The sequence below is a fragment of the Eschrichtius robustus genome, chromosome 19, assembly GCF_028021215.1.
Source record: "Eschrichtius robustus isolate mEscRob2 chromosome 19, mEscRob2.pri, whole genome shotgun sequence".
In the NCBI taxonomy this organism is placed as follows: Eukaryota; Metazoa; Chordata; class Mammalia; order Artiodactyla; family Eschrichtiidae; genus Eschrichtius; species Eschrichtius robustus.
Window position 1 is genome coordinate 65,194,854 of NC_090842.1, and position 11,403 is coordinate 65,206,256.

Consider the following 11,403-nt stretch of genomic DNA (forward strand, 5'->3'; position numbering starts at 1 on the left):
GCCGCTTTGCCTCCTGCTTATTTTGATTTACTGTTGAAACCAAAGGTAGTCACCAGTTAGATCTATTTAACTTGCTAAATAAATAATGAACTGTAACCTGCTTTTGAGGATCAAGCCCACTTTACTTATTTTTAGGAAAGCTTGCACATCCTGCAAGTGTCATTTAGCTAAAGATGTTTGTCCAAGTTGTTTTTTAGAAACTTGGAGTCAGCTGTGTCCAGTTTGATGCCGAGCTGGTTACAACTAGTTAGAACCACTGACCCTCCACCTGCGCATCTGTGAGTGTCTGCTCTGTGACATTTTGACATCAGAGGGCCAAAAACTCCACCTTCTGAACATGCTAAGAGCCATTTTCTGAACATGAGTTCCCTGAAGAAGCCTTTAACTTAGTTGTGCTGGTGCAGAACAAGGATTACCTCATGTTTTTCTTATCTCCAATCACTTTTCCTATGTCCCAGGTCTTGCCATGAGGGAGGTGGGTTTGATATTTGTTCTCCCATCACTTAGCTTGGCTGCCTCATGAATAAAACTTTCTCTGCTGCTGTGGTGGCCCCCAAGCTGTAAGCTTATTCAGCTTTCTGCTTTCCGGAGAACTGCTTGTCTCTTTCTTGGTATGCACTCCTGACTCTGCGGTATTGAGCGTAAAAAAGGAAAATGGCTTGCGGCCAGTTTCGTTCCAGGTGCCTGCTCTGGATCTAAGAGCCCCTGGTTGTTCCCCAGAAGAAGGACGTGCTGCCCTAAGGGGGAAGTCTGTATCTCCAGAGAATGGCCCATAGAGCATGCTGACGCATAGGCAGTGGCAACAGAATTATGTGGAAAACAAGGTTTACTGATTTATTGCTGACGCATAGGCAGTGGCGACAGAATTATGTGGAAAACAAGGTTTACTGATTTATTGTCTGCTATTCGTTCCGTACTAAACCTATATATAATTCATGCTCTTTGAATAAACTTGCCCTGCAACCATCAGTTGTCTTGGCCCTTCTGATCCCATACTGGTGCTTTTCAGTTCCTTACCCCTCACCGCCAGGAACTTCTAGCTTTCTGCAGCCGGTCTGTGGCATGCTGCAAACCTTCATGTCTTGCTGAACATTGGGTCAAGGAACCTGGTTCGGTAAGGTAACAAGATAGGTTAGAGGATCCCCAGAAAAAGAGAACCAGGAATGGCTTTCTTGACATATGAGAAACCATTTTTGCCTTAGCCATTTCGTGATCTAAGCCTGGCCACAATGCTTGCCCTTGAACAGGTCTCAGGAATTAAAGATCTTAAGGGAATAAAGGAAGGCAGAAACATAGCCTGCTATCAGGCAAGAGAACTAACAATAGCAAAGACAATACGTCAGTTGTAATGACTCCCAGTTCTGTTTCAGTAGTAAAGATTAGCCTGAAGCACTCAACCACCAGGTCAACTGGAACCTAACTGGATGTTGATGATGACCTTTCTGACCCTCCTTACTTCAATCAACTAAAGCTTGGACTCCATTGACAGCCCAAGCCCCTTCATGAATAGGCATGTACTTTTAGCTTAAAACATCCCCTTGGACTTCCCTGGCAGTCCAGTAGTTAAGACTCTGTGCTTCCACTGCAGGGAGCACGGTTCGATCCCTTGTCAGGGGAAACAAGATCCCGCATACCTCGAGGCACAACCCCCAACAAAAAACTTTGCCAATTTTGCTGTTGGTGAGACACAGCATTGGGAAAGATCCCCAGTGTTCTCCTTAACTTGCTGCAGGTAATAAGTCCTTCCTGGGAATTCCCTGGTGGTCCAGTGGTTACAATTCCAGGCTTTCACTGCTGGAGGCCCGGAGTTGGATGCCTGGTCAGGGAACTAAGATCCTGCAAGCCACGTGGCAGGGCCAAAAATAAATAAATAAACAAACCCTTCCGTCTTTCCTGCTTTGCATCTGTTGGCTCCACACCCACTGGAGGAGAGTAACACTGTCTCTAACAGTTTTGTTTGCAACCTTCTCATTGTGGTGGCTTCTCTTGTCGCAGAGCACAGGCTCTAGGCACGCAGGCTTCAGTAGTTGTGGTACATGGGCTCAGTAGTTGTGGCTCATGGGCTCTAGAGCGCAGGCTCAGTAGTTGTGGCAAACGGGCTTAGTTGCTCCATGGCATGTGGGATCTTCCCGGACCAGGGCTCGAACCCGTGTCCCCTGCATTGGCAGGTGGATTCTTAACCACCGCGCCACCAGGGAAGTCCCTCTAGCAGTTTTAAGGTAAAAGGTTACATCGTGTGGGACTCTTCTGTCAAAAATTATTTTTTTTGTTTTGTTTTTGCCTTGCCGCACGGCTTGTGGGCTCTTAGTTCCCCAACCAGGGATCAAACCCCAACCCTTGGCAGTGAAAGCATGGAGTCTTAACCACTAGACCACCAGGGCAGTCCTAGAAACAGATGTTTTCTTCAGGACAAGTTGAACATGGTTTAAGTTAAAATCTATTTTTGCTAGCTGGTTGCAGGCAAGTCCTGCTAGTGAGGCTGAAGCAATTAGCTGGTCTGGAAACTGGGATCTTGGTGAGAGCCTGATGTGGCCGTGATTGGACCCAGGAACATTTCCTGCAATTAGAATTAGTATAAAATAGATAACCAACAAGGACCTACTGTATAGCATGGGGAACTATACTCAATATTTTGTAATAAACTATAAGGGAAAAGAATCTCAAAAAATATATATATGTATTCATTTTGAATATATATTATATATAACTGCATATATACATATAACTGAATCACTGTGTTGTATACCTGAAACTAACATAGCATTGTAAATCAACTATACTTTAATTTTTTAAAAAAGAAAATTAATTTAGGTGGTTTAACGAATCAAAAATTGCAGTTGTTTGTATAGGGATTACAAACAAGAATGTGAAATGCAAAACTCTTCCTGAGTACAATGGACAGTTTCATACCGACATGCATTTCTGTTTCTATTCAGAAATAGTAACAGCATTTCTGTTTCTATTCCCCATTCACACAGGAGGCCTGTTGGGCTGCATCCCGAAGGCCTGCAAACCTTGTAAATTCGCAGCCTCAAGACCTAAGAAAGAGCCCGGAAACAGTCACAGACACATCAGTGATTCTATTGGATAGGGGATCTTACAGGTCCGAAGCAAGGTCCTGAAATGACACCCCACAGTGTATAGCAGAAGGCAGGCAGGCAGGACTGGGCAGCAGTCTTCACTATTGGAGGGGAAGAGGTAGGTTACCAGTTGGTGGGGGAATTGACCTGAGCTTGGTTCATGGGTTACCAAGGAAACTATCATAGTGGAGCTGTTCCGATCTAAAGAGTAAAACAATCACTAGCTGGGGCACAGGGGTAAGCCTGTAGGCAGTTACTGATCAGGCTCTGTGATTAAAAAATATAAATAGATCGTTTTCGGGTCTGCAGAAACCTGGGAGTGTTTCTGACCCTGAAGCAACATGCAGTGAGGAGGGAGGACAGGACAGTGGCAGGGGAGGAGGGAACGAGTAGGGGTGAATTCGGGGCTGATATGGAGGTTTGGTCAGGAAAAAGGAAGGTTCTGGGGGCAGCACCGGGCTTCCTTCTGCCTAACTGAACTGGCTCATTGCCTTCTGGATCTCTTGGAGTCTCTGTGGCGTCCTGAGGAGTATGGCTCCCTCCTGCTTATTTCAAAGTAATGTTTGAAACAATCAAGGAAAATGCTTAGAGCTGTCATTTTCGGCCACTTATATTGAACACGGTTTTGTTTTGTTTTGTTGGGTTTGTTTTCCTTCTTAAATTGAAAAAAGAACTATTTAAATGAAAAATTAGGGGGACTTCCCTGGTGGTCTAAGACTCCAGGCTTCCACTGCATGGGGCACAGGTTCCAAAAAAAGAAAGAAGGAAAGAAAGAGAAAGAAAGAGAGAGAGGGAGGGAGGGAGGGAGAGACAGAGAGAGAGAGAGAGAGAGAGAAAGAAAGAAAGAAAGAAAGAAAGAAAGAAAGAAAGAAAGAAAGAAAGAAAGAAAGAAAGAAAGAAAGAAAGAAAGAAAAAGAAAGAAAGGAAGGAAGGAAGGAAGGAAGGAAGGAAGGAAGGAAGGAAGGAAGGAAGAAAGAAAGAAAGAAAGAAAGAGAACAGAGGGCAAGAAGGAAAGATTTATGTTTCACTGCAAAGACATGATAAACTAAGGAAGACAGCCGGCATGAGTGGGTGGAGACAGGTACACTGGAGGTGAGATGACTGCAACTGAGCCATGGGATGTAGGGTGGGTTCTCACCCAGAACAGGCTCATTTAGTTAAGCAAGAGATAACAGAGTTATCTTTGTAGGGAACGGAAATTGAAAGGTGAAATGCAAAACTCTGCTCGAGCTGACTGAGCATTTTCATACTAAAGGTATAAGAACATCATTTCCGTTTCTATTCCCCTAAAACCCGGGAGGCAGAGACCAACTCTGGTCCAAGGAGTGTAGGTCAAGGGGAATCTGACAGTTTAAGTCAAAAGCATTGCTTTATAACATCAATGTAAAATGTAAAAAAAAAAATTTTTTTTTCCACACACACACTGTATTTTATTTTTACAAGGGATAAATAGACTGACACCAAGCATTGTACATGGATGACCACAACAAAAGCAACAATGATTGCAATTACCAAACATGAAACACACTCATACTATGTCATAATATTGACATTCAGTCCAGTAATCCTCCACTGTAACAGCTCCTTTACTTTGCAGTGAAAATTGATTTGTATATTCTTTGCCTCTGAGTCCTTGTTGGATTTTTTTTTTTTTAATTCAGACAGAAAGTCACAAAAATTATACTCATCCTCATCAGTTCACTCAGTCCCATGTAATTAATTTTTTTTTTCATCTTGATCTTTTGTTAGCACTTTTATGAGTTCATCAGTTTTTCATTAGAGTTCGGAAAATGCTTATTCATTCAGTTCAGCAGTACAGTCAGTTACCAGAAACCTGTACTAGTCAGAGTCTTTTCCATGAATTTCTTAAAGATGAAACCCTTTTATAGGAACATATTTGCAAAAGCATCATAGTACACACAGAACTGTCTGTAAATGACAAAAGACTTAAAAATGACCACGGTTAAAAATTTGATGAAAGTTCATAATAATGCAGCTGACAAGAAAATTAGTTATTTCTGAGATATACATTTTAAGGTAATAACTAGGATTATGACTTATAACATTATACCAGAACATATAAGATTTTTAGAAATTTCATGTAATGTCTGAAACATTTATATAACATATTTCCATACAAATAACCCAATGAAAGTTTAGTATTAGTTGTTTTGTTTGTTTGTTTTTTTATACTGCAGGTTCTTATTAGGCATCAATTTTATACACATCACTGTATACATGTCAATCCCAATCGCCCAATTCAGCACACCACCATCCCCACCCCACCGCAGTTTTCCCCCCTTGGTGTCCATATGTCCCTTCTCTACATCTGTGTCTCAACTTCTGCCCTGCAAACCGGCTCATCTGTACCATTTTTCTAGGTTCCACATACATGCGTTAATATACGATATTTGTTTTTCTCTTTCTGACTTACTTCACTCTGTATGACAGTCTCTAGATCCATCCACGTCTCAACAAATGACTCAATTTCGTTCCTTTTTATGGCTGAGTAATATTCCATTGTATATATGTACCACAACTTCTTTATCCATTCGTCTGTTGATGGGCATTTAGGTTGCTTCCATGACCTGGCTATTGTAAATAGTGCTGCAATGAACATTCGGATGCATGTGTCTTTTTGAATTACGGTTTTCTCTGGGTATATGCCCAGTAGTGGGATTGCTGGGTCATATGGTAATTCTATTTTTAGTTTTTTAAGGAACCTCCATATTGTTCTCCATAGTGGCTGTATCAATTTACATTCCCACCAACAGTGCAAGAGGGTTCCCTTTTCTCCACACCCTCGCCAGCATTTGTTGTTTGTAGATTTTCTGATGATGCCCATTCTAACTGGTGTGAGGTGATACCTCATTGTAGTTTTGATTTGCATTTCTCTAATAATTAGTGATGTTGAGCATCTTTTCATGTGCTTCGTGGCCATCTGTATGTCTTCTTTGGAGAAATGTCTATTTAGGTCTTCTGCCCATTTTTGGATTGGGGTGTTTGTTTCTTTAATATTGAGCTGAATGAGCTGTTTATATATTTTGGAGATTAATCCTTTGTCCGTTGATTCGTTTGCAAATATTTTCTTCCATTCTGAGGGTTGTCTTTTTGTCTTGTTTATGGTTTCCTTTGCTGTGCAAAAGCTTTGAAGTTTCATTACGTCCCATTTGTTTATTTTTGTTTTTATTTCCATTACTCTAGGAGGTGGATCCAAAAAGATCTTGCTGTGATTTATGTCAAAGAGTGTTCTTCCTATGTTTTCCTCTAAGAGTTTTATAGTGTCCAGTCTTACATTTAGGTCTCTAATCCATTTTGAGTGTATTTTTGTGTATGGTGTTAGGGAGTATTCTAATTTCATTGTTTTACATGTAGCTGTCCAGTTTTCCCAGCACCACTTATTGAAGAGACTGTCTTTTCTCCATTGTATATCTTTGCCTCCTTTGTCATAGATTAGTTGACCATAGGTGCGTGGGTTTAGCTCTGGGCTTTCTATCTTGTTCCATTGATCTATGTTTCTGTTTTTGTGCCAGTACCATATTGTCTTGATTACTGTAGCTTTGTAGTATAGTCTGAAGTCAGGGAGTCTGATTCCTCTAGCTCCGTTTTTTTCCCTCAAGACTGCTTTGGCTATTCGGGGTCTTTTGTGTCTCCATACAAATTTTAAGATGATTTGTTCTAGTTCCGTAAAAAATGCCATTGGTAATTTGATAGGGATTGCATTGAATCTGTAGATTGCTTTGGGTAGTATAGTCATTTTCACAATGTTGATTCTTCCAATCCAAGAACATGGTATATCTCTCCATCTGTTTGTATCATCTTTAATTTCTTTCATCATTGTCTTATAGTTTTCTGCATACAGGTCTTTTGTCTCCCTAGGTAGGTTTATTCCTAGGTATTTTATTCTTTTTGTTGCAATGGTAAATGGGAGTGTTTCCATAATTTCTCTTTCAGATTTTTCATCATTAGTGTATAGGAATGCAAGAGATTTCTGTGCATTAATTTTGTATTGTGCAACTTTACCATATTCATTAATTAGCTCTAGCAGTTTTCTGGTGGCAGTTTTAGGATTCTCTATGTATAATATCATGTCATCCGCAAACAGTTACAGTTTTACTTCTTCTTTTCCAATTTGTATTCCTTTTATTTCTTTTTCTTCTCTGATTGCCGTGGCTAGGACTTCCAGAACTATGTTGAATAATAGTGGTGAGAGTGGACATCCTTGTCTCGTTCCTGATCTTAGAGGAAATGCTTTCAGTTTTTCACCATTGAGAATGATGTTTGCTGTGGGTTTGTCATATATGGCCTTTATTATGTTGAGGTAGGTTCCCTCTATGCCCACTTTCTGGAGAGTTTTTATCATAAATGGGTGTTGAATTTTGTCAAAAGCTTTTTCTGCATCTATTGAGATGATCATATGGTTTTTCTTCTTCAATTTGTTAATATGGTGTATCACATTGATTGATTTGCGTATATTGAAGAATCCTTGCATCCCTGGGATAAATCCCACTTGATCGTGGTGTATGATCCTTTTAATGTGTTGTTGGATTCTGTTTGCTAGTATTTTGTTGAGGATTTTTGCATCTATATTCAGCAGTGATATTGGTCTGTAATTTTCTTTTTTTGTAGTATCTTTGTCTGGTTTGGGTATCAGGGTGATGGTGGCCTGATAGAATGAATTTGGGAGTGTTCCTTCCTCTGCAATTTTTTGGAAGAGTTTGAGAAGGATGGGTGTTAGCTCTTCTCTAAATGTTTGTTAGAATTCACCTGTGAAGCCATCTGGTCCTGGACTTTCGTTTGTTGGAATATTTTTAATCTCAGTTTCAATTTCATTACTTGTGATTGGTCTGTTTTTAAACACATATTAAGTCTTTGGTTCTTTATATTTAATTTGTTGATCTGTTACAATCAGGAGGTAAATTGTTATTTCATAAATATGATTGAAATTAAGCCGAATGGCATCTACTTTTTTCAATCAACTCAAATTGTCTTTTGGCCAACTTTAAGGTCATACTTGCTGTCTTTTCTATGTGTGTGTTGTAAGGACAAATACGAATTTAATCTAAGAGACTTAATTCCTCTTGTATGTGACAGGAATAGACACAACGCAGGCACAAGGAGCATTGAGGGTCCTTCAATGCCATTCAAAGGCATAAACCCTGATGTTCTTGGGCATGTTTGTTATTATCATTATTAGTTTAAATTTTCTAATATTCCATTATCCAAATGTAACATGTGTATTTGTTATTTTTTGAATTTTGCTTGATGTCACATTATGTAGTGACAATGTTAGACTTTACTCCAATCCTGGAACTCTGGAAAATAGCAAAGGTAAAAGAACTCCTTTTCTTCTTTTCTGCAGATGGTAACAGCTTACTTACTAAGAACTATGCTTCCTCTTTAATTTCAGTAAGACTTAGGATAGCCCCCTTGTTTACTTTGGAAACAGCAAGAAAGGAATCCGACAAATTACCATCCATTGCTTTATCAACGGTTACTGATTTGTTGGTCCTTATATCAGTGGACACAATGCCTGTTAACATGATTTAATCAAAATTAAGTTTTTCTCCTCTCCCAAATGCCTAATTTTTGGACCACTTTTGAGCTTTGTAATTCAGAGCAACCTTCCTGCCAGAATATCTGCACCCAAGAGTAAGTGACTTCAGCATAAAACATCAGCTGAGAAATTGAGGCTCCTGCCATGTACTCATCCACTCCTCCATATGGGAGTTTTCCTACCTTGTTTACCCCTGGGTATAAAAGAAAAGCTCTTTTTTTGTCTGACTTCTGAGGCTTTACAAATTTTGTGGCAGGGCAGCTTGCTAGATCTTAGTTCCCCGACCAGGGATTGAGCCGTCCCCCCGCAGTGCAAGCACAGAGTCCTAACCACTGGACCACCAGGGAATTCCTGGTAATAATCCTTTATAATAAAATCTATCCTTATCTAAGTTTGACAGTGGTAAGTATTTCAGTCCTTCCACCTGGACTCAAAAATGTATATTCTTTAATTTTTAAGGTCACGTCATACTATATCGTTCTGTTTTTCACATTTTTGAATTGTTAATAATTTGTATCAGTTTCATAATGATATCACAGGAAGACCTGTGTCAAAATCTTCCTGTGATTTAGGAAGTTCCTTTTTTTTCTTGTGAGTATGTTAATTTGGCTGCCTTGATAATTATGTAAGGAATGAAATTCCCCATTAAAAAAATGGATTCATGACTTTGCCTTATAATCAGCTTCTCCTCTACTGGTCTGTGTTTAATGTAAAGGTTCCACCATTGAGTCATTTCCTTGCTTGGAAACATGGAAGTCCACACTGAAACGTCTTTTTTTGCCAACACGGCTAGTTTCTTTTTTTTTTTTAAGCAAGAGACAGGAGACTTCTATATAAAAAAATGTGTTGCTTGCAAGACACATGCAGGGTCTTCCCTGGTGGTCCAGTGGTTGAGAACGCGGGTTGGAAACCCTGGTCGGGGAAGTAAGATCCCACGTGCCACGGGGCAACTAAGCCGGCTTGCGGCTACTACAGAGCCCACAATCTGGAGGCAGCGCGCCACAACTAGAGAGAAACGACCCCAACCACCCAGCCACCCACCGACAAGGAAAGATCCCCGGTGCTGCAACTAAGACACAACGCAGCTAAAAATAAATAAATATTTTTAAAAATACATTAAAAAATATGCAAAAAAAGCTAAAAAAAAAAAAAGAACAAAGGCACCATTCTTAATAATTTTCTTCCACGTTATTAAAAAAAAAAAAAAACCTCATAACTACGGTTCCTTTTATTTTCCTTAAAAAAAAAAAAACTATCAGGCTTAGGCACAAGTTGCTGGCGCCTGCCAACCAAGCTGGCTCCCCACAGCAGGTCCCTCCCATGAACGGTATGTTTGACTCTTCACGTTTTATACTCAAGGCATCTTCTTCTCTTGTCTGACAAAGTGTATATATTTCCTGCTTGCTTTCTTTACAGTTTTGTTACCGAAAACAAACAAACAAACAAAAAAGGCTCCTTTCGGCCCAGGCCTGGCCAGCAAGGGCTGAGCCGCAGTTTCAGGTGGAGTGACCGCCTCCCACCAGGCTGGCGTGCCGCCGGCCCAGCGGCTTGACGGGGCCAGCAAAGCCCGAGGCCAGCGCCCAGTGACCCGACAACAGCCCGGGCACGTCCCCCGCTCTGCCCACGGCGAGGCCGCAGAGGACACGGATGGCCTCGTCCCGGTGGTCCTCCATCTTGCTCTGCGCGCCGTGGAGACCCCCATCGTAGCTGGGCGATAAGGCACCGGGGGGCTCCTGCTCGAGGCCACTGTGACTGACGTCCCTGCCGGGCCCTGTGGGGAGCTAGGGGTGGGGGGGCGCTGGATGAGAAGTTATTGCTTGAGAGATCGAGACCAGTGTCTTCCCAAGGGCGTCCCCGGTGCTGCCAACACGGCTAGTTTCAAACGTTGCATAATGATCTATCTAACGCACATCCCAAAATTTATTCCAGTCACTGCATCTTTTAAAAATGTGGTGTTGGGGACTTCCCTGGTGGTCCAGTGGCTGACTCCGCACTCCCAATGCAGGGGGCATGGGTTCGATACCTGGTCAGGGAAATGGATCCCACATGCTGCAACGAAGAGCCTGAGTGCTGCAGCTAAGACCCGGCGCAGCCAAAAATAAAGAAAATAAAAATGTGATGTTGTTTGCATGTTGTGTTACACCAGGACATTCTGCTCATTTTGTCTGAAAATATTTTAAATATGCTAATAGCCCTATGTAAACATCATGTTACAATTGATTGCTGTTTCTCTATGAATGAAATCTTCCACCTGCAGGGATGTGGGAAAACGTACTGCAATAAATGTTTAATGACAGAAATTGCCACAGAAATATTGAGGGCAGAAATGAAGTTATTGCATAGTCCATAATCTAGATTTACCTTCTTTAGGGTTCATATTAAAGAGAATATACCTCCCCAGTAAATACCCTTAGAAATATGGCAAAGTTAACTATTCCTTAGATGAGAATAAATCCCAATGTCTTCTGAATACTATATATTTTACAGGCTCTATTATCCACACCTGACAGAACTTTCAGCAATAGAACACAAACAGCTAAAGTACATTACAGTTTAAAAATAAAAGGTACATTTCTACTTATTCTCATAATGAACATATTGTGAATTTGAAATTGCACTATATTTAGTTATTGTTGACTTAAGTATATTATGATGTAAACAAGTTTTTCTCAAAGATATTTTAAGGTAATTCAGCACAAACATGGAATACAATAAGTATTTTACAAAATAAGGCAATTCTTATGGCTCAAAGCCAAAGACAATAAC